This window comes from Amphiura filiformis, chromosome 2 (genome assembly GCF_039555335.1).
Source record: "Amphiura filiformis chromosome 2, Afil_fr2py, whole genome shotgun sequence".
Taxonomy (NCBI): Eukaryota; Metazoa; Echinodermata; class Ophiuroidea; order Amphilepidida; family Amphiuridae; genus Amphiura; species Amphiura filiformis.
In genome coordinates this window covers 75,542,561-75,565,834 of record NC_092629.1, presented here as the reverse complement: position 1 = coordinate 75,565,834, position 23,274 = coordinate 75,542,561, and the positions used below count along the sequence as shown (strand labels likewise).

General features: G+C 35.8%; 1 long non-coding RNA gene across 4 annotated transcripts; it reads right to left on the bottom strand.

Moving 5' to 3' along the window:
• Nucleotides 1–5,476: 5,476 nt before the first annotated feature.
• On the bottom strand, nucleotides 5,477–22,848 carry LOC140146619 (uncharacterized). Of its 4 annotated transcripts, none has more exons than XR_011858271.1 (5): nucleotides 22,469–22,848; nucleotides 19,212–19,408; nucleotides 11,545–11,640; nucleotides 7,496–7,588; nucleotides 5,477–6,474 (listed from the first exon to the last, which is right to left on the bottom strand). It is a non-coding gene; the product is annotated as an uncharacterized lncRNA (long non-coding RNA). The 4 variants fall into 4 exon arrangements; XR_011858272.1 differs by having other exon boundaries at nucleotides 11,545–11,636; XR_011858273.1 differs by lacking the exon at nucleotides 11,545–11,640 and having other exon boundaries at nucleotides 22,469–22,847.
• Between the last annotated feature and the right edge of the window lie 426 nt (nucleotides 22,849–23,274).

The window sequence follows — 23,274 nt, the reverse complement described above, 5'->3', positions numbered from 1 at the left end:
TTTTCCAGTTAAATAATGTGGTTAGTAACATATTGGATTAATCCATCTTGATATTACAAATGTCAACATCCATAATACCAAGAAACAATAAAACAAAAGGAAAGAGTAACTTTTAATAAACTTTATTTCCTATTGAACATTACATGTACAGCGACAATACTTTTAGTCAGTATAATTGAACATAAATAACAAGCATTCAATCAGATTCAAACATCCATAACAGCACCATACTCAATATATAAAAATAATTGTAAACATTAGTTTGAAGGCCGATCCCTGCTTCCTGGACCACAATTGTGAAATATTGAACATTATTTATTTTATTTATTTATTTCAATCATATTATCCAGGGTAGCCCAATCTGCCAAAATAGCTGGTCTGCTACACCAGAGAAGATGTTTCTTCTCATCTTCTCTGGCTACACATTACAAAACCTTAAAAATCAATAATTATCACCATGCAATTTATATAGTACAGGGTGTCCCATAAAAAAATTACCGGGCAAATGAATTTGAGCGTAAGTGCATAAAATAGACATCAGAATCCAAAAATCTAAACATCAGAGTATAGTCCATCTTATTCTGCATCTTATATGCCAATTTTACTGGAATCGGTTGACTAATTGCGAAGAAATGAGCGATTACATAATGCATGTGTTAAATCAGTTCATGCCAAGTTTGCAAGAAAGATCATTCAACACAATGAGCACTAGTGGTTTAAAAACTGTAATTTGTTCTATGAAATAGTTTTCGTTTAATTAGGTTTTGTTCAAATTTGAAAACCTGGACGATATTGAAAATGAAAGCTTGCATGTAAGATGATGCTCGGTATTTGTAAATGTTGATATAAATGTTGCATAAAGAATTACTACATAAAGAATTCCAGCTGGCTTAAAAATTTCACACACACATTAATGTTTTCGGAATATTTCAAAGAAATTGTAATGCAAAGTTAAGGGAACAAATCAAAAGATCGATGACGTCCTATAAACGAAACTAGTTTCGTTTAGGGGTACTAGTTTCGTTTAGGGGGAGGGGTAAAAATACTCGATTACGTTTGTACAAAAACATCGGTCTGAAGAATGTGTCATTATTATTATTATATCAAAAATTTCAACATTTCATTATTACGTTTCTGGCAGGGAGGGAGGGGGTCGGCTGAGAAACAAAACTAGTTTCGTTTATAGGACGTCATCGATCTTTTCGTTTGTTCCCTAAAATCTGTTAAAACTTCAACATTAATGTTGCGTGGATCAAATGTTCTTTGTAAAGTATATTTGCACAACCTAAAGAATTAAAGTTGGAGAGATCAAAGAAATCAAAGAAATCAAAGTTTTCTCGGATGTTATTTATCTTCAGTGAAATCATGAATGACATAAAACCGTCGGATTTAAGGGCTGGGGTATGAACGTTTGGACAGTATTTATTGTGGGACATTAGAGCACATCAGACATATCGAATTGCATTCTGAATACGAAGAATGGCCTTCTGATATCAAATAATTTTGATTTTTGAAATTGCAATGTAATACACATTTTATGGCAAATCATTAAAAATTGATATTTTTGATATTTAACAGTACTCGAAGTAAACTTTATAAATCTGATGATTTATACTTAAAGTGTATGTAGGTGGGATAAAAAGCCGACGATCAATTGAAAATTATGACCTTTCGTATTGAAGATATGGATTTTTTTCCCCAAAACACCAAAAAAATTAGGTCTTTTTGGGAAAAAAATCCATATCTTGAATATGAAATGTCAAAATTTTCAATTGATCGTCGGCTTTTCCTCCCAGCTACATACACTTTAAGAATATATCATTAGATTTATAAAATTTACCGAGGACTGTTATATATCAAAAATTTGAAAAATATCAAATTTTATAATTTGTCATAAAATTTGTATTATATCGTGATTTTCAAAAATGAAAATTATTTGATATCAGAAAGACATGCATCGTATTCAGAATGCAATTCGATACGTCTGAGGTGCTCTCATGTCCCATGAAAAATACTGTCGAAACGCTCAAAACGCTCATGCCAGATCCCTTAAATAGGTAATGTAGACTAAATTTAATTAGGAAGCGGTGAGCGAGTATGAAAAAAGAGCCTGTTGATCAAACTTGGAATGAACTGTGTTGATGCGCGCATTATGTAATCGTTCATTTCTCCGGAACCAGTCAATCGAATCAAATAAAATTTAGGTATGTGATGCACAACAAAATAGGCTATGCGCTACATTTTGAATTTTTTGATTACTCGGTATTTTTTTCTGGGACACCAGATATTAGATACAAATTAAAAAACACAAATAAATACAATTTTCAGAGTAAGTAATAGCACAAGTACCGTGGTAAAGCATTTACATGTTATTTGTAATTTATATACTGTCAGTATATAAATTAGCTACATGTATTTGAATGGGGCTTGAACTTGTCAATACTACCATTTTTTTCGGGTTTTTTGCCAAATTTTCATTTCAAAAATACCAAATGACAATTTGAATGACTTATCCTTCACTTTTAAGCAATTTATAAACAGTTTTTAATTTTTTACACTTGCACTGGGATCACTAAATGGGTCTTTAAATAATTGTTTGAAAGTCTGCACATTTGTTGGACTTCTTACTTCATTGCTCAGCTTATTCCAAACTTCAACCCCACTGTAAAAAAAAGATGATTAAAAGTATCCAGTATCATAACCATTTGTGCAAGGCGGTAGAGCCAAGAAATTTGTCTCAGCTTATAAGCTAGTTTAGACATTTAAACATTAACAGTGATTAGAAATGCATTCCCGATTTGGAAGTGATTTCCACCCTATTATAAGAAACATTATTTCAAAAAAGAAGTAAGGTGATTGGCACGCATAATATATATTCTTGCACATCCCTTCTGTAAAACATTTAATTTACGCATATCTTCACTGAAGGCGAAGCGACCAAACCACACTACAATACACAAATACTACACTACAATAAATATTAAGAGTTTGTACGTCATGAAATGTTTTAAGACGTCTCAATAGACCTATTTAACAAAGTATCTTCTGTATTACTGAGTTAACATGATTTACATTGTCAGAGACAATACTCTTAAAATTATACTCTTTTAGTTAAGCTGCTAATCCAAATAATTGTGCACTTTCTGATACAAGCATCATAATTTGTACACATGCCGTACATGGTCCAAAGTTTTATTTTAAGATATGGAGGCATTTTGGATTTTACCCTAAAGGTCACGAAAGGTAATACAGGGGTAAAAAATTAAAATTTCTCCGATCATGTTGAATAAATCCCAATTATTTGTCATAAGGATTTCAAAATGTATATTTTGTGCTATCTACAACTTATCGTTACCGAGTTATTGTACAAATACCTCATTTTGGTCAAAATTGAACATTTTAGTTGTACAGAAATTCAAAATTGCTCTGATTTGGAGGAAAATGGTGGCAAGTTGTGTGTTTAGCTGACACAAATCATAAAAAGAATAGTTTTGCACATCTACGGTGTTAACCTAATAAGGTACAGGGGAAAAACAGTCAAAAGGCCATGGCCATTGGCTACTGTTGATCGATAATGTATTTGCATAACAAGTAAAGAGTACATTTTAGATGGCAAGTACTATACCTTTTTATGATTCGCATGTCAAGACAAACATTTTGCCACCATTTTCACCAAAATCAGAGCAAGGTGAAATTTTTGCCCTGTACCACTAAAAAATTAATGTGCTGTTTATACCTAAAAAAGAGATTTTTGTATAATAATTTGGTAATGATAGGTCGTAGATAGCACAAACTATACATTTTTTAAATCCTTGTGATCAGATGAATAATTTGGTGTACCATTTAACAAGATTTGAGAAATATTTAATTTTTACCCTGTATGACCTTTCGTGACCTCAGGCGGACATTAGGGGTCAAATCCAAATTGCCTTTACAGATATAAAATATTTATAAGCCCTCTATTACTCAGAGCAAAATTAAGGTTGCAGTCAAATGTCTTTAGAAGTTATGGCTACTTTTAGATTTGACATTTTCTCAGTTCAAGCCACTTTTCAGAATGCCAGCCAGGTTAAACAGATAAAAAATGATGCACGGAACTCTATGTAGCCAGAAAGTGGCTTCTCTACTATAAAGTTACACACATGGTAACATTGAGTCAGCCATATCCAATAATTACATTTTCTTAGGTCAAAATACAACACGAACATTCTACTTTCCATAAGAACACTACTGTCGCTGCACTATTAAAATCTTGTGTTTTACAAAAAAAAAACTACACTGACATTCCACTGATCAGCCAAACACTGGCTCTGTAGGCATACTATCAAAAACTTGTACCTTACCAAAAAAAATTACTGGAAAAAAATTTACCGAAATAATTACTATTCAGAGATGTCACAGGCTGACCAAAAAAATCCTGAACTTATGGGGCGTAGCGAGCGAAGCTCTCAGCTTAACACGGCCGGGGGTCCGGGGCCGCTTAAGGGCCCCCCGGTGGGGTCCAGGGCGAAGCCCTCAAGGGAGTCGAGGGGGTAAGCGCCCAAGCCAGATGGTTTCTGCACATTTAGCACCACAGTAAAGGCCATTTCAGATGGTAAAAAGAACAGTTCAAAGCTCCTGGCTTGTTCTACACTTTTAATAAAAAGTGCTTCCTTCTTCCAGAAAACATGCTTTAAAGTTTTCAGTTTCCTATACTTTTATGTACAAGAGACACTCTTAAAAAAGTTTTTGGCTTTATTACATGGACAATATGGCTGATGTTGATATATGTGAAGCAGAAAGATAAGACAATAGGGCCACTCCAAAAGCGAAAAAAAAATTAAAAAAAAAAAAAAAAAAAAAAAAAAAATTTTTTTTGAAAATCCGAAACCGGATAAATCCGGAAATGTGACATCTCTGATGTATTTTGTTTTCCTTCTGTAAATTTGTTATGGTATATATCAACATAAAAGGTTTTGACTTACTGTGATAAAAAAAAATTGAAACAGAACATCATAATTACAAGGCACTTACTTCTTGAACCACAAGTCTAGCCTGCTTTCATGATTACTTTTGGTAGCAGAAGTAAATGAACCTGCAACAATCTATGGCGATTTCCCCCAAATGACCCCCAAAAATGCTACAGTAGTCGTTCATATCAAATTTCATGAACCTACAATAATATATATATGGCGATTTGACCCCGGATGACCTCGATTGACCCCAAAATGACCTTGACATTTTTTGTTTTGCTACAGTGGATGTTCATGAACCTACAATTTTTTTATGTTGATATGACCCCAAAATGACCTTGACATTTTTTGTCTTGCTACGGTGGTCGACTGGTCCTTCCCACTTAATTTCATGACCTTGTAACAATCTATGGCAATTTGACCCTGAATGACCCCAAAATGACCTTCACATTTGGTACACTCACCGGAGCCATTTCACCGGTTCAACCAGCATCTTTTGTCTGGGACAACCTCCTGACCCCCGGCACAACATCTTCTTCCTATTTGACGTCATCAACATCTGTGTCATCATCGGAGGTGTCCTAGTACTACATTACTAGCAAAAACAATCTTCATAGCAATAACATTAGCTTGACCCGGTGAAAGCGCTCTGGTGAGTGTGCCAAATTTGAGTAGCGTAGAAGTATAATTTTGCTTTCAATTTACATTTACCGCTATGTATGAATACAGTAAGCCAAAAAATTAAGGTACCAGTTATATTCACCCCCTGTATATCCTAAACAAAGACAGATATGTCAGAATTGGAACCAGCAGTCAATGGCTGTATCTTTTAGCTCGAATTTAAGATCTCATTCGTTGAAATTGTTCAAGAAATAAAGACACGGCGATCCCAAAACCCAAGGAAGATACCAATTTAAAAGTTGCAGTTTGCTGTGTTAAATGTCCTATTGATTTGTACACAGAGCGTTCGTGAACAAGAGAACCAGTGCTGGGCTTCCATTGATTAGCACATTAAAACTAGCATCGTGCTTTCATTGATTAGAACACAAAAGTGCAACTTTTGATTTAGTTTCTTCAGTAGGTTTTTAGATCACCGTTTCTTTAATTCTCAACCAATTTCAACACATAAGGTCTTAAATCAGAGCTAAAGATTACAGGTATTCACTGCTTGTTTTAATTTTGACATATTTGTTTTTATTTAGGATATACAGGGGTGAACATAACTGGTACCTTAATTCTTTGGCTTACTGTATACATCATTATACAAAAATGTATAGTTTTATATACTTTGGAAATACAAGTCAGAAATAATGATGCTCAAAAAGGTCCATGTTCTCTCCCAGTTCATCAAGACCTGTGGATAGTTTAAAACACCACCAAAGACAAAAAAATGGCTTTGAAAAACTTCTGCGATCAGAAAGAGCTGCTGTGTTTTCTTCTCAGTCCGCAGTGCCAAAATGAGTAGCTGTCTGTTAACCCTTCTCCCTCTGGTTTTGATGGCTGCTTCTACATCTGTCCTCTCCTATTAAAATGGAAAGAGTGGGGAAATGCAAGCAGTAAGTAATTGAGCCCAATGACATTCTTCTTTTATAAGCATGTTTGAAAAAGGTTAATCATCATGAACTACAAAAGCCCTTATATTTTGCACCTTAATTATTTTGATCCAAGCATTTATTAAATGTCTTTACACAAACCTTTATGAAGGGGTGGTCTCGGGGTGAATGGGTGAGGGTGGTGGTGGTCTTAAACCTAATGCCCTTTACAGCCAATTATGGGTTCTGGAACCAGCGGCGTAGATTTCTTTTTGACATTGGGGGGGGATGGGGTTGGAAAAAATTCTTGAAGTATAGTGAAAGCAGCACCTTTTGGCGACAGAATAAGTTAATGGTACAAATGCGCTTGAAGCCTTTAAAAAGTTTTGCTATTTTTAAGCTAAACTGATGAAATATGGTGCAAAAGTGGAATAAATGCGCGCGAAGCACGCGAAAATTTGTACTTTTGGGGCTAAAATGGGCAAATATGAGGTTAATTTGGTCAGAAACTTATATTCAGGCGTCAACATTGGGGGGATGATTGTATGGAGCATCCCCTGGCAAAATATTGGGGATAAATCCCCCAGGATCTACGCCTATGTCTGGAACAACCTCATGGAGATCATTTTCTGTGTGGAGATGCAAAACAATGCTCCATAATGATAAGATTAACACACGACAATAGAAATTTAAAATTGAATACTGTTAATTGATTGCAGCAATAAATTAAAAGTCTCCTGTGGTCTACCCTGTTTTTGGTCTTTTTAACGTGTGTAAGACAAATAACCTAAAGCCCCAAAGTAATGCTCGGATGTGGTTTTGAACCCCGCCCCTCTTGTGCTAGACATACAGACAGCCACAACTTGGACAGCGAAACTGTAGAAATGTGATTTTATATCTAATTTGCATTTACAATTTACATTTTAAATGTTCTGAAGGTGGCTTGGCCCCCTCCAAAGGATTTTTACAAAGAACACACTGAGTAGGAGTAGATATTAGATAACATCTTACCTTTTCGTCAATATCTCTTTATTGGATATTGTTGCTGTTCCGACATCCTTTAGTCCATGCTGGCTGCAAAGTCACTTCTGAACAGAAATATTCCTAACAATAAAAATAAAAATAAACTGATTCAACATGATTTTGTTTTGGTAAGATCATAAAACAACCAACTCAGTAAAATACTTGGGTAATATGTATTACTCTTGACCAGAGCCCATTCAGGTAACCCTGTTGAAATTCACAATCAATGTATGGAAGATTAAGATCATGTCTTCCATAGCGCGGCGCCTGTATGGATTTCAACTGGAATAGCCCAATACACACCACTAAATCAAGTTACTATTCTTTTATGTGTTGAAAGGTACCTAAAGAATTAATCATTTTGTCATGGTTACAACATCATCATCATTGATCATTCAAAACACAATTTTTGTAAAGGTTTATGATATATTCTACCCTAAAACCACCAATTTTTTGGTAGTTGAGTTCGATTAGTTGGCTTGATTTTTCGCAGTGGTGCATCGAACATGATGTAAACCATACCAAACACTACAGTACAGTGCCTCCAGCCCTCCATGTTGTGACATCATGAATGGAACCAAAAACCTTCCTAAAATTTCAGAATTGTAATATTTTGAATATTTTTATATTTAGATACTGAGAAAAACATCCACAGAGCACAACTATTACAAACCAATGGGAACATCAGCCTTCATTCCAAACTTTTTTTTTTTTTTTTTTTTTTTTTCATTTTAACAGGTATGGTCAGCGAATAGAAACACTGGTTGTTTTTTCTTCAGTCAGATAGGGTTGGACCTGATTTAGTAGTGTGATCTCTTAATGGGGGCAAAACAAGTTTTAAAACATCATTTTACATGATCTGCAGGCTTTCTTAACATATGAACATAAATGATCTTGACCATTAAAAGTTATGTGGTTCAAGTATGACATCATGCTGATTCAAATCATTAGCATATGCATTGCTACCTGCTATCTACTGAAGATAGCAACATTGAAATAGCAATGTACTATATAGCCTACAAATCATTGTTTGGTGGGCATGGACTGTCATCCTATCTGGACCTATTTTCACATACTCAATACCATTATGATACTTGGTCTTATAATTTTTGAAGGTGCCAGCCCACACCCAGTATTCTTTGTTAAAAGCCTTTCTTGTTCGGAGTTTGTTTCTTAAATTATTCTTACTTTCAGCTTGTTGAACAAAGCTTCAGGGATTTCAATCCTGGGAGGAGATTACAGTTTATATTATGATCTGTTGCTTAGCTGTAAACTTGACTCTCTGTTTGATAGGAGGGTGGATAGCACTGTCGTAGGTTTCCTGAAGGGTTGCCTAAAACTGAGCGAACACAGGACCAAACACTTTCTGCTGAGTCCTATTCCATATTTTGTTGATCTTTTAAACCGGGTAATTTCCTCTTGAGATTGTTCTTCAGTGCCATGAATGCCTTTTTTAAAGTCTGGTGCAGCTGTTATAATATATTTTGCCATGTTTTGAAATTAAGTACAGTGGCGTATCCAGGAATTTGTAGACCGGGGCTTAAACTATGTTTTTGTTGTGAAATACAATGTGGCAGCAAGCGCTTACACGACCTTAAGGGGTGTCTGAGGGGATGTGCCCCTTAGAAGTAGAAACTTTTGTGTAAAATTTTAGTTTGAAAAAGCTTAAAATTGGTGAAAAGATGGCCCAATTTAAGCCATTTGTGGACAAGTTTTGACTTGTGAATTATTGCTTTATAATTATGAACCCATGAAGTTGCGCATGCAGAAGTGAGAAAATTTTGAAAAATGAAGACCTAATTGAAACCATTTGGTGGACTATTTTTGCACTATTATTGTGTAAAGTTTAAGTTTGAAAAGGACGAAAATTTGCCAAATGACGGCCCAATTGAAGCCATTCGTGGACAAATTTTGACATTTATTGTATTTCGGTATTGCTTTATAATAATGAACCCATGATGAAGTTGTGCATGCAGTGGGTGTCTGAGGGGATGTGCCCCTCAGAAGTGAAAAATTTTGCAAAATGAAGACCTAATTGAAGCCATTTGGTGGACTATTTTTGCACTATTATTGTGTAAAGTTAAAGTTTGAAAAGGCCGAAAATTTGCCAAATGACGGCCCAATTGAAATCATTCGTGGACAAATTTGAACCATTATTGTACAAGGCGGTTCTCGAACCACGAGTCTCGCCTGCTTTCGTGCCCGCCTGCTTTTGTGATTACTTTGGGTAGTGCTGGGTGTTAAATACAGAAGCGAAAGCGGGCAGTTGTTTATATATGCACGGGGTGTCTGAGGGGGATGTTCCCCTGAGAAGTTTTGAAATTTTGCAAAATGAAGGTCCAATTGAAGCCATTTGGTGCATCATTTTTACACTATATATCATTGCTTTTTAAAACAAAAAAGGGCCCGAACTCAATTTTTAAAATTTTAAATGTTTAGGCCTAAGACTTGAGATTCGCAATTAAAGCATGCAGGGATCGATATTGAATTGAAGTCAGCATGGAGTCCGTCTTAGCCTACTGACTTTGGTGACTGTAATGTGACGGGCCCTATCGGCGGGCCCGCCGTAATTTTCACATGCTTTTGGGCAGAGGACCCGCCTTCAAGCAATGCCTAAAATAATCACAGACCTATATATTTATAAAACTACGGTCTAAGCATGGGCCTACTTATACGTGCAATCTAACCTTTTCCCTTCTCCTTTTCTCCCTTTTCTCTACTTTTTTCTCCTTTTTCCTCTTTCTCTTCTCTTCTTTTTTTTTTTTTTGGGGGGCTGGGCCACCGCCCCCTGAGTCCGCTCCTGAACGGTATACAACTAGTACCTAACTGCTCAAAAATTCTCAAACGTCATACTTGCCGCCTCCCGGCCCAAGCAATTTATGCCATAGGCATACAAGTGTGCTCTCAAATTGACAGCGTGTTCGGAAAGTAGCAATGCTATTTGACCCCTGATGACTTTTTGACATGTTTCTGTCATATTGAGGATTCTTTTTACCACTTTTAAGCCCAATTGGGCATACTCTAACATTTGACCCCCATATGACCTTCGACCTCGAGTGACCTCAGTATGATTTTGTTCATGCTCCCTTGATATGGAGAATTACTTTCACCAAGCTTTAGCCAAATCAGATGAAGCTTAATGTGGCATCACAAAATCTTAGGGTGTCAAAAGGGGGGGGGGGCAAAGATTTTTGGGCATGACCGAAGGGAGGGGGGCAAGCAATTTTTGGCGGACCACTTTGAGAATTGACCACCCCAGGGGTACACATAATTATTTCACAGCCCCTTAATACGGTGCCTGCGGGACAGGTACATAGCTCCTGTCTAGGTACAACTGTTGCAATTTAGCTTTTCAAACTCTTTTAAAAGAAAGCAATTTTGAGGGGTAAAAATAGTCCAACTTAATTTTTAATTCAGTCATATTTTGTAGATTAAAGGTTATTTTCAGATTTCTTACGAAATGAAAGCAGAACTTTTCCTATTTTGCCCAACCAATAATTTTCCCAGATATTTTCCTCAACTGACCAAATCTTTAATTCCCCTGAAAAACAGGGGCAGGCAGCCGCCACATTTTGGCTACCACTGCACACTCACAACATAAGTCTACATGTACATAGGTGTTGTTTTTGTCTGTTTTTGCCTTATAATTAGGCCAAATAGTTAAAAGAAGTATTTTGTGATCCAAGCATCTTTTTTTTATGACATTTTTCCAGTAGGTATCTGTGAAAAAAGCTCCGATTTTGCCCAGTTGATTCCAAAAATTGTCTTTGTGAGTTATGCATGATTACGTATGTGTATTGCACTGCTCCATACATGTAGAGCACTGTGTTAAATTATGTTTTGGATGTTATTAACATTTGGTGATATTTTTGCTAAACAAATTAATTTGCAAGAAATTTTTGTATAGACATTATTACATTACATTTTTTTTGAGAAACGTGGGGGATGAGGCTGTGAATCATAATGACCCTTTAACACTACAAATTGCTAGAAAAATGGTGCCGTTTCCCTCCACCTCGTTCCCCAGGATGACTCACCAGCTCGCCAAATGTCAGGATCTTGTTCATGTGGATCAATATTCTATCATAGGCTTGACTTGAGGTCATCTCTGCATGCTGTTTCTGTAAAACTTTCTGAAAATAAGCACATGAAAAACACATGTAATAACCTTAAAGTGAAAAGGCTGTCAAACACAAATTGATGCAATAAAATCCTACATAAGGGGGGTCGTTCTTGAAAAAAAAATTTACGGGGCATAGGGCCTTCACTTTGTCTCGCTTTTTTGCAGGTTTACATGGTCCAATAATCACAAGATGACTGACATGTGGTAACAAAGGAAGCAGTCACTGCAATTTGATTATGTCCCATATGATTGGCCATTCAAGACACCCCTGTGAATATACTATAGCGGCCTTTTCAAAATATAATACCTGTTTGCTTGACTGCATTGACAAACCCGGGAACAATACACACAGTATATGCATTGGACAAACTTTTTACAATAAGCATGATAAGTGATGATGTGACCTCCAGATTTATACATCGTTCGTCTCGCACACTGACAACATTTGATTGAATGGACTGTAGGACACCGGTTCAAATCCTTTGTTTGGAGCCAATCGATAAAAGCATGCAGGGCCTCTATACCCATGTACAGTTTATCCCTTACATAACCTATGTCTTGAATACGCTGGCTAAGTTATGTAATAATCGGATTAATATTATATAGCAGTAGGTAAAAACAAGTTTTGAATAATCCGCGCCAGAGAGTCCCATTCAGTGATCCCAGCGAAAGTGAAAAAAAAAAAAATCAAATTGTTACGTTTATAAATTTTTTTAATGAAAAACAAATGGCAAAAAAACAAAACAGGAAAACAACAGTATTGACGAAGTTGAAGCCCCATTCAAATACATGTAGCTAATTTATATACTGTCAGTACCGGTATATAAATTACAGACTCAATAAATGCATTATTTTTGTCTTTGAAACACGGCTTTCGGCTGAACCACTGTACTAGCAAGCTATGTTAGCACATCTATGACAATGACGAAGGTACAAAATCAGCCATAGGCCTTTAGATAGCAGACGACACCAAATTGGTGTTTTTTTGACCTTTGACATTCTTTTGTGGCGAGTGACATGGTCTTTCAATTCACGCCGAGTGTCCTTGACAGGTTTGACTATGCTTCATTGGTCATGAAAGAATTCAAAAGATAACCTCTGCCCCAATAATCTCAAGCAATTGTCTGAAACTGCTCCTCGGATCATAAGAACTCAGTCCTCAAATGACAGTCATAATAATGTCCAAAATATAAAATTACTGACTATCATTGAAGACTGAGTTCCAGATCTAGTATCCAAAATCTGAATTTTGATGATTTTTACGATCGTCGGGCTGAAAATAAAAATTAAAAAATCACTGAATGGGTCTTTAGTTCCTCCTCTCCTTACCCTGGCAATATAAATCAAAGAAAAATAAAGAAAAAATAAATAAAACAAGAAAAGAAAAGACAAAGAAAATTGACCAAGTTAAGGGATCTGGAATGAGCGTTTTAAGCGTTTCGATAGTATTTTTGTGGGACATGAGAGCACATCAGACATATCGAATTACATTCTGAATACGAAGAATGTCTTTCTGATATCAAATAAATTTCATTGTTTGAAATTCACGATATAATACAAATTTTATGACAAATTATTAAAATTTGATATTTTTCACATTTTTGATATATAACAGTCCTCAAGTAAATATCATAAATCTAATGATATATTCTTAAACAGTCCCTGACATACCATACATGTATAGGCCTATGTATAGTAAATTTGTCTGCTTTATCTGTTTTGTGCTGTTTAAGGTTAAATGCAATTGATTTTCAAGGCTTGATTCCAGAGGGGCGGAAGTTAATAATGGAAACAGCCATGCAGAAAAGAATGAACTCACGCGTACAATAGTGTATCAATCTGGCAATTTTCCTTTGGATTTTCTAAATTTTCAATTTTTAAAATTATCCTGGATGATATCTGTCGTGAAATAAATCAATGCTTCTATAGGCTATAATAACCCTGGTATGCCTATTTATACCCTGATTATGCAATATATAGGCCTACAACAATAACTACAACAACAGTAACAAAACCAACAACCAATATTTTGTTAATCTAATTTGTAAAAATATATTCATAGGCAGCGCCTAGACTAGTATAGCCTAAAAATTCCTGAATTATATAATGAAAAAAAACGGGCAAAAACAATCAATCGCTGCAGTCAGAATGAAAGAAACGAACAAGAAAAAAGAAAAAAGTGAGAGAAAAATAAAATAAAATAGATGGAATGGACCACATAGGGACTCGAACACGTACCAAAGTTTTCCAGCTCAAAACTATAGTATTATATAGTCGAACGTGAGCCGGCGCGCTAACCGATTGAGCTACTGAGTGATCTGTGAAATCGATTGATCTCAAACTGACTATTACGGAATAGTGCATACCAGGCTCTTCTGATAAACAATCTCATCACCGCTGTAAATGTCGGAGGTATCGATGGCGAAAAACCTCGATTTTTGCAAAAGTAGCTTACATTTGGAGTGAAATTCAAATGGGAAAGGAATCGACATACTTTTGAGAAATAATGTAGGCAGTTAGAAATCAAAATTAATGTTCCACAATCCAGATATCGATAATGTAACATAACAGTGTTTTGCGGTACAAGATTCTCGAAAATTGTTCCCAAAAACGGGCTAATAAAATTTAATCGGTACTGTTTTTGGTTCTTCCCCATGGCAACATTATTTCTTTGGTCGATTTGTTGTTCAATACAAAAAAGGAGAAAACAATCACTCCGCGTAGTTTTATACGGAGCGAATATTTGAAAAAAACTGCATGGAGCGTGTTTTTGATCTTGTGAACACGGTGCGTAAAAATGATTTAAACGAAGGATTTTCAAACGGATTCTAAAATTTGTATAAAGACACAAAAATAATGTTAAGATACGTCCATGCACCAACATTTGACTCACTGCGATATTTGATTGCTGAGAAAACGCGGTTTTAGAGAACAACTTTATACGTCTTTTATACGTTTTTTATACGTTTCTTCGTGTAACCTTAAGCAAATAGTTAAACAATTTCCATAAAATGTAAGCTTTTACTGTCAGATATGTCCCCTTTTAATTTTGAGCAGAACAAGTGAGGTAAAGCAAAGAAAATTGGAATTTACTACTACTAGCGCCAATGAATGTTATACAAATGTAAAACGGTACGATCCTGTGTGTGTGGGGTTGTGGGGGTGGGGGGGTGTGTGCGTATGTGTGTCCTGCACGCGTATTTTTTTCTGCAACTATAACGGGACGCAATACGATACCGGTATGTTATAAGAATCAAACTTACAAGAAAGATGGCTCTTGTCAAATCCTACAATTCTGTCAGAAAAAATATGCATATTTGCATTACATTTTTAATTAATTGACATAAGTGATTAATTAATAAATATTTTATTTAATGATTTACCATAATTCCAAACATGTCAAACAATATGTCAAATTAAAGCTAATGAAATGCTTTATAAATTGGTCAGAGCACATTTTGCAGAATGCATTTAGTATTTTAGTAACATGATTCCAAACATTCTATTCCAATTTTTTGCTATACACACATAGGAGCTGTACTTTTAAAATCCGAGCCTAATCAATAATAATAGTCTTTCACTCCATTGTCAAAGTACTGTGCTCCCTGTAGCATTATGGAGTGATGGTTTTGTAGCAGATGACAGTGCTCATTCAAGCCTGTCAAGGTCAGTTAGTAGCCACTTGCTGAATGGATGGCCATATCAGCTATCAAAGAGATGCCTTGTGCAGCTGCCAATCACAGTACAGGTTTGATAACATTTTGTAAAAACCCAAATGTGATATAAGGACAAAGCTGTGCATGTTGGTACTTAATTGTTTGGATTCTTATGTTGAAATTCCCTTGTATTAGTATTTTTATGTGTAGTGTATATTGTTCATAAATTATATAGCTTTTAAATTTTGGGCATTTTGCTCTGTTGCACTGTACCATTATGGAATTTGAGCAAATAATTACAGACACAAGCAGGTATACAGTGTATTATTGTATTTTTATTTCGTATTGCACAGCTCACTTGGTAAGGCATCAGAATTTGGTACACGAGCGCTTCGAACTTTAAATCGGAAGGTGGTGAGTTCGAGCTTCATCACGGTCACATTAATTTTATAAACCAAATATTGTTTGAACTTTTCATATTTGTTTTTCTTTTATTGTTTCTTTTTTTTGTCTTTTTTTTTTTCTTGTTTTATTTAATTTTTTCTTTATTTTTCTTTGATTCATATTGCCAGGTTAAGGAGAGGAGGGAACAAACGGCCCATTCAGTGATTTTTTCATCTGGACGATCGTAAAAATCATCAAAATTTAGATTTTGTACTAGACTGCGGAACTCAGTCTTCAATGATATAGTCAGTAATAATCTTTTGGTCATTATATGACTATCATCATTTGACGACTGAGTTCTTATGATACATCATCCGAAGAGCAGTTTGCTTGGGATTATTGGGGCAGAGGTTATCTTTTGAATTCTTTCATGACCACTGAAGCAGAGTCACACCTGTCAAGGACACTCGGCGTGAATTGAACTGACCATGTCACTAGCCACAAAAGAATGTCAAAGGTCATAAAACATCAATTTGGTGTCTTCTGCTAGTGGTTCAGCCGAAAGCCGTGTAGGCCTATTTAAAGGTCCGTAACCCGATCGACAACATCATCCCCCCGATTTTTGTCATTGTTAATGAGTTTTTGGTATCACAAAATAGATCGTATTTTTCTTATTCCTATTCTGAAATTTGACACTCCAAGTCGATGTATTTCTGGGTGGCTACCAATTTCTGGAATTCTGGATAGGCTTATCGTAGATAATTATAGTCTCCTCAACAGCTAGTTTGGTTTCGCGTCATTCACATTGTATGAAAAGAGCGAACTGCAATAACTGCAGACGAGACTTCAGATCAACAACGTTACTTTAAAGCTTTGAAAATTCAGTTGGTTAGAACGTCGTATTGTTGACCCAGAGGTCCGCGGTTCAAATCCCGGTAGTGACAGGTTTTTTTTCTGCTCCATTTTTTAAACCCAAAATTATTTACATTCATTTGAAATGTACATATTGCAAGGGGAAATATATTTGGTTTTTTTTTTTTTTTCGGTACGAAAAAGAGTTTTTAAAAATCTAAATTTCCGTTCAATACAGCCATTTCCAGCATTGTCGTCGGGGCATTTCTGTTTTGCTTTGTTATTGAGCTCTATTGCCATTTGCCATAATTTATATAAGCTTATATACAAAAATCATCATGATCGATATACAGACGAACACGAAAAGACTGGTTGTGGGGAAATGTCACCGTAGCTAGTATTGGAATGTGTACCTAGTACATCGGAGCTTGGTTATTATGTCAGTGCAACCACGCACGCATGGCACATGACTGAATGCCGGGAATTACGGCACATGTTATTGCTTGCCAAGAATTGGGTTGCAAATTTTGCTATTTATTCACATTTACGCAGAAAATGCTCTCGTTTTTTTCACAAAGTTGCATAAAGGGGACAATATTTGATATTATGTGTAATTTTAAAGACAATCCATATCCAAAACCAATAGGGTTACCCTCCTTTAAGACAAAAATAATGCATTTACGTGAATCTGTAATTTATATACTGACAGTATATATAAATTAGCTACACTAGCGGGATACCCGCGCTTCGCGCGGGTCCCCGCTAGATGAGTAATCAGTAAATGGGGGTGTTCACTATAACAGGAAGAATTTCTGAACAGGTAGAATCATTGAAAAGGTACATTTTATTTATCTAAATCTGTCTCTTCTTACATTTTCTTTTTAGTTTCTTCTGCTCAGCTTTATTTATTTAACCCATTTAACCCCGTTCCCATTATTTTCTAAATCTATTCTTTCTTACATTTCACTTTTAGCTTCTTTTTTTATTTGCTGCTTGTGATTTCCTGTTTCCATGTTTTTTATTTAATTCTGTTCTCATTATTTTGGCTTCCTTTTTTCTTACATTTCCTGATTAGTTTCTTTCCTTCTTTGTTTCGTTCCGTTTCATTTAGTTACTTTCACCTTATCATAATCCCGTGAGTGACCCGTCCATGTACCTTTTTGTCCTTTCCTTCTTTCCGTATTATCATGTCCACTGGTCTCTGGCTCGCATAAAGTCGTGTGGCTCTGCGCCGTTCTGCCAGCGCATTTGCGTAATGCGCATTACGCGATGGCGCCCGGCGCTGCCGGCCAGCTGCAGTGACGCGTAGGCTGGTAACCGATTTTCATAACAAAAACCCGTTTTACCCATATTTTCACTGTTTTTGCAGCCAATTCTTGACCGTTTTCAACCAAATAAAGTTTAAACACGTTGCGTATATTCATCGATCTCCGTATGAATTTGGCGACATTTGGATCGAAACTGACGGAGCCTTTATAGGCATACATAGATAGATACATAGATACATAGATAGAAACATACAACATTCCCCTATTTATAGAAAGATGTATTTGAATGGGGCTTCAACTTCGTCGATACTGCCGTTTTCTTGGGGTTTTGCCCATTTTTTTCATTAAAAAAATTTATAAAAGTAACAATTTGATTTTTGTTTCACTTTCGCTGGGATCACTGAATGGGGCTTCGCAACGCGATATATTCAAAACTCTTATTCACCTACTGTTATAGTATTAATCCGATTATTACACAACTTCGCCAGCGTATTCAAGTCATCCAATGCAAATAATCACCTAGATTATGACGTATCATACCGTAAATATGGCGGAGTACTCAAATTCATTCAACAAAAGCATGATTACAAGCTATTGCAATCTACCGCGACAGCTCGTCTCACACACATAACAAATGCACTATACGATCAAATAGGTTGACGACAACGTTTGATTGAATGCACTGCATTGCGCCATGATTACGGTGAAGGACACGGTTCAAATCCTTTGTATGGAGCCAATCAATAATTTCACGCACAATATTATTGCCCAATTATTGCCGGGATGCTTGCACACTGTAAAAGAGCTATTGTTATAATGTTTGATGAAATCGTGTTTAACTATTTGCTTAATAACGGCACAATACAGATAAAGCAGACAGATTTACTACATGTGGTACATGTATTACCTAATTATAATAGGGGCGTATCCAAAAATGAATTCACGCCCCTTTCAAATGTCGAGACAAACTGCATGCCTTATGATGTGCCACGCAGACTTTCGGATGCTGACTTTCTCCATACCTACTTTTTGCTGATTTTGCCACCCATCAGTATACCAATTTTCCACAAAAACACCCAAAAAGCACCCAAATTTGCCCTAATTGGGTGCTTTTAGGGCACTTTCACTAAATGCGCATTGGTCTCCACTGAAAACCCACCCATTGATATACCAAAATTGCTGAAAAGGTACCCCAAAACCGTGGCACATCCCCGTATATCTTCAACCAGGGAGAACCCCCTCCGGGCCTACATACATAGAAATATTTTTGGCCGTAAATTTCATTTATGGCTGTATTCTCAGCAAGATGATGAAAGGTAGCAACAAAAAGCTGCTCTTGTATAACTAATCAATCTGTGTTCCAAAATTTCAAAACAACAGAACTGATCATGTTGTTTTACCAATATACAAAAATGTCTCACCCTTTTCGTCAGGTCTCATGCAGGATGTTGATAAGTATACCAAAGAAGATGAAGCCCTTCATTGTACACAGCGCTGGAGTAGGAAATATATGGCAAATCACATCCTTCCAGTCCCAACTTTTTACACAAGTGTCCATTGAAATGCTCGGCTCTGGCACTGTATAGTACATTACTCCATACCGTTCCACGACCGATGCCTGTATTTAAAAAAAAAAAAAAGAGGACAGGTATGGGTTCTCAATCTCAGGCTAAAAATAATTGCTAATGTTATGTCTCAAAGCCCATGTCAGTTTCAAAAACAAATGTGGAATGGGTTTTTTTTATTGAGATTTTTTAGTACACAGCATACATGTGGTTGACTCACACAATTTAAGTACAAATATCAATTGTTTTATACCTAAATGCGAGTATCGAATCAAGTAACTTTTCTTCCAAATTTGACTCAGAATTTCATGATTTTATGGCAAAAATGCATGAATTTGCCGTTTCAGCTGACATGACGCGCTAAGAAGGATGTGATTTGCCATATATTTCCTGCTTTGAGACATATCATTTTTTAGCCTCATACGTATTACGTAGGCCTATCTGTAATTAAATTTGATGCTGTGGTGCTCTTGATAGGCATGACCATATTGCTTCTACAACTTCGGGCTCGATCCTTTCAATACTGAAAATTGACACCAAAGTCAACATTTGTCTTCACTATTAGGTAATTTTACACGGGAAGTTATTCATGCAGTGATATCTAGATTTCATCCTGAATAATCACTTTTGTGAACAATGGATCTCTGTGGACATGGTGGAAAATGAGACACCACTTTTTATACATCGATTTCCATTGTCAATGATAGGCTGCAGAATTTGACAAAAAATGGTGACATACATTTGCTTGCTCAAAAAGTCTAGCTTTGACTTTAATGCTCACAGATAGCTTTGCATTTAAGGCTATAGTTCAGAGTTATCAATATTGATGAAGTATGACACTACGTAAAGCAATGGAAGTTAAGAAGTGATCATCAAGATGGGTGATTGTATCAAAATGTTGCTCAAATTGCACTGCAACTCAATAGACTGTTCAAGCAGGCAACCTTTGCTCTAAAAGATCAAAATACCTTTTGTCCAAAAGCTGCAGAGCCGGATTAATGACAATGAGGGCCAAATATGCAAATGAACTCATTAATATTCATAGATATGCATTATGCAAATACTGTTACACAAAAGTATACAGCACATGAGGCCACCATATCACCGTACCAAGTTTGAAGGTAATCTGTGATTGCGTCTAAGCTGCAGAGTTGATTAATGACAATAGGCAAAATATGCTAATGAGCTCATTAATATTCATAGATATGCATTATGCAAATACTGTTACACAAAAGTATACAGCACATGAGGCCACAATATACTATCACTGTACCAAGTTTGATATAAAATTGGACGGATTGAGCGTGATACCTGAATTTATCGGTTGAGCTCAAGTTTTCAAATATCATGCGAGACGTAGTTGAGTGTGATATTTGAAAACTCTAGTGAGATCGATAAATTCAGGTATCATCTAAAAGTATAAATCAATTTTATCATTAATATGTCTTCAGAATCTTTTTTGGTCAAAACATGAATTTTAGTAAAAAACAAGATTTTTGCTCAAAAATGTGATTTTGCTTTAAAAAAAAAAAAATTCTGATGGAAAATGTGATTTTATTTAAAATGTGATTTTTGGTCAAAATGATTTTTGGTCAATAATGTGATTTTTGGTCAAAAATGTGATTTTTGGTCAAAAATGTGATTTTTGGTCAAAAATGTGGGTTTTTTTGTCAAAAAAGTGATTTTTGGTCAAAAATGTGATTTTTGGTCAAAAATATGATTTGAATATGATAAATTCAGGTATCACGCTCAATCCGTCCAATTTTATATCAAATTTGGTACAGTGATAGGGTATGGTGACCTCATGTGCTATATATAGTTCAGAGTTATCAATACGGATGAAGCATGACACTACGTAAAGCAATGGAAGTTAAGAAGTGATCAATGTGTCACATTATTTGCATATTTATGAATATTAAAAGGGCATTTCGTGCAGTAAGCGCAGCCAGCGGGGGGCAGAGTGCCATGCCACCCCTGACAAAAAAATGAAAGAAAAAGTGCCCAAAAATGAAAGAGAAAATCAGGAGGGCAAAGGAAAAGAAAAAGGGCAAAATTCAGGGCCAAAATAGTGTAAAATACACAATTTTTCTGCACTACGCACGGCCGCACGCACATTGTAACAATAAAGCCCTTTTTAAACCGGATAATGGGCAAAAATAGTGTAAATAACCAATAAGGCCCTTTTCGGGAAGCTCGAAGACTACAGTCTATGTATTGTATGATGCAACTGCAATTTTTTTCATCTGTGCCCCAAAATTTTATTTTGCCCCCCCGATTAAGAAAGCTGGCTCGCCCCTGATTTTGTGATCCACAGCCTCATCCCCCACTTTTCTCAAAAAAGTTGAGATTTTTATATCATTGGAAACCTCTGGCTACATGTTTATGTACAAAATATTTCTTGCAGACTAATTCGTTTAGCAAAGATATCGTGAAATTTGAATTTCGTTCTAGTATACGCATTGTCAATGGAGAAGTGTAATACACATAATCATAAATCATGACGCATAAAATCAGAATCAACTGAAATTTTGGGAATAAGTTTTTTTTGTGGATATCTACTGAAAAATGTCATAAAAAGAGGATGCTAGGATCACGAAATATTCCTTTAATGAGCTCATTTGCATATTTTGCCTACATTTCCATTAATCCACTCTGCAACTTAAACGCAATCACCGATCAACTTCATTATTATGTCTTCAGAATCTTGCATGCTATACTTTGTACATAACCTGGCTGTCCGATAAAATCAAAGAAGTGATTTTTGGTCAAAGAAGTGATTTTTGGTCAAAAATGTTGATTTTTTGTTACAATGGCATGTCACAATTTACAAAAAAATCATACCAAAAGAGACATACATGGCAACTTGTGCACTCTATGAAGAGGTTACAGATATGGAAAAACCCTGTAGCTCCCGGCGACCGACACAAATTTATTGGACAGCTGGGGTTATGCACAAAGTATAGCATGCAAGATTCTGAAGACATAATAATGAAGTTGATTCATCAAAGCCCTATAAAACTAAACTGGCCTCAAAAAGAAACTTATAATTTTTCACAAGGTCATATCTTAAAATCCTCAACATAAAAATGAACAAAAATTGCACACAGGATTACTTCAATACTCTACTCTAAACACTGGTCAGTAACCAAACAGTTGTCCAACTGACACAACAGCAAAATGCACTGACATGCAACACCTTCCTGGACCACATTCACAGCGCAACAGATTTCTTTGGCTGGGTTCCAATTATTCGCCTGTACATGAACAAAAATTACACACAGGATTACTTCAATACTCTACTCTAAACACATGTCAGTAACCAAGCAGTTGTCCAACCGACACAACAGTAAAATACCCTGACACGGAACAGCTTCCGGGATCACATACACTGGCAAATAATTGGAACCCAGCCAAAGAAATCTGTTGCGCTGTGAATGTGTTCCAGGAAGGTGTTGCATGTCAGTGCATTTTGCTGTTGTGTCAGTTGGACAACATAAAACAATGAAGTCAATGGTCAATACAGGGTGCTACAAATGTCATATAGGGTGGAAAAGTTAAATATTGGTTCAAAAAGTACACAATTTTGTTCCTCTCTTATTTATTAACATAAACAAACACCTGTTCTGCTAAAACCTTTTTAGATGTGCTAATACATTTAACATTGTAGGCTTTCAAAAAAAGCACACTTGTAATGATGAGTTATGTTGCCTAACTGAGATACAGGGTGTTCAAAAGTCGTACATAATTTTTATGATTTTTATTACGGTACATTATCAATCAAATATTTTTTCCTCCATGCTCTACACAAAAACCAATGGCATATTTGAATTTCTCATCAAATTTCCTTTTACCTGAGCTGAAGTAGGGTAACTTATTCAAGAAATGTGACATTCAGAAACAATGGCACATAATACATGCC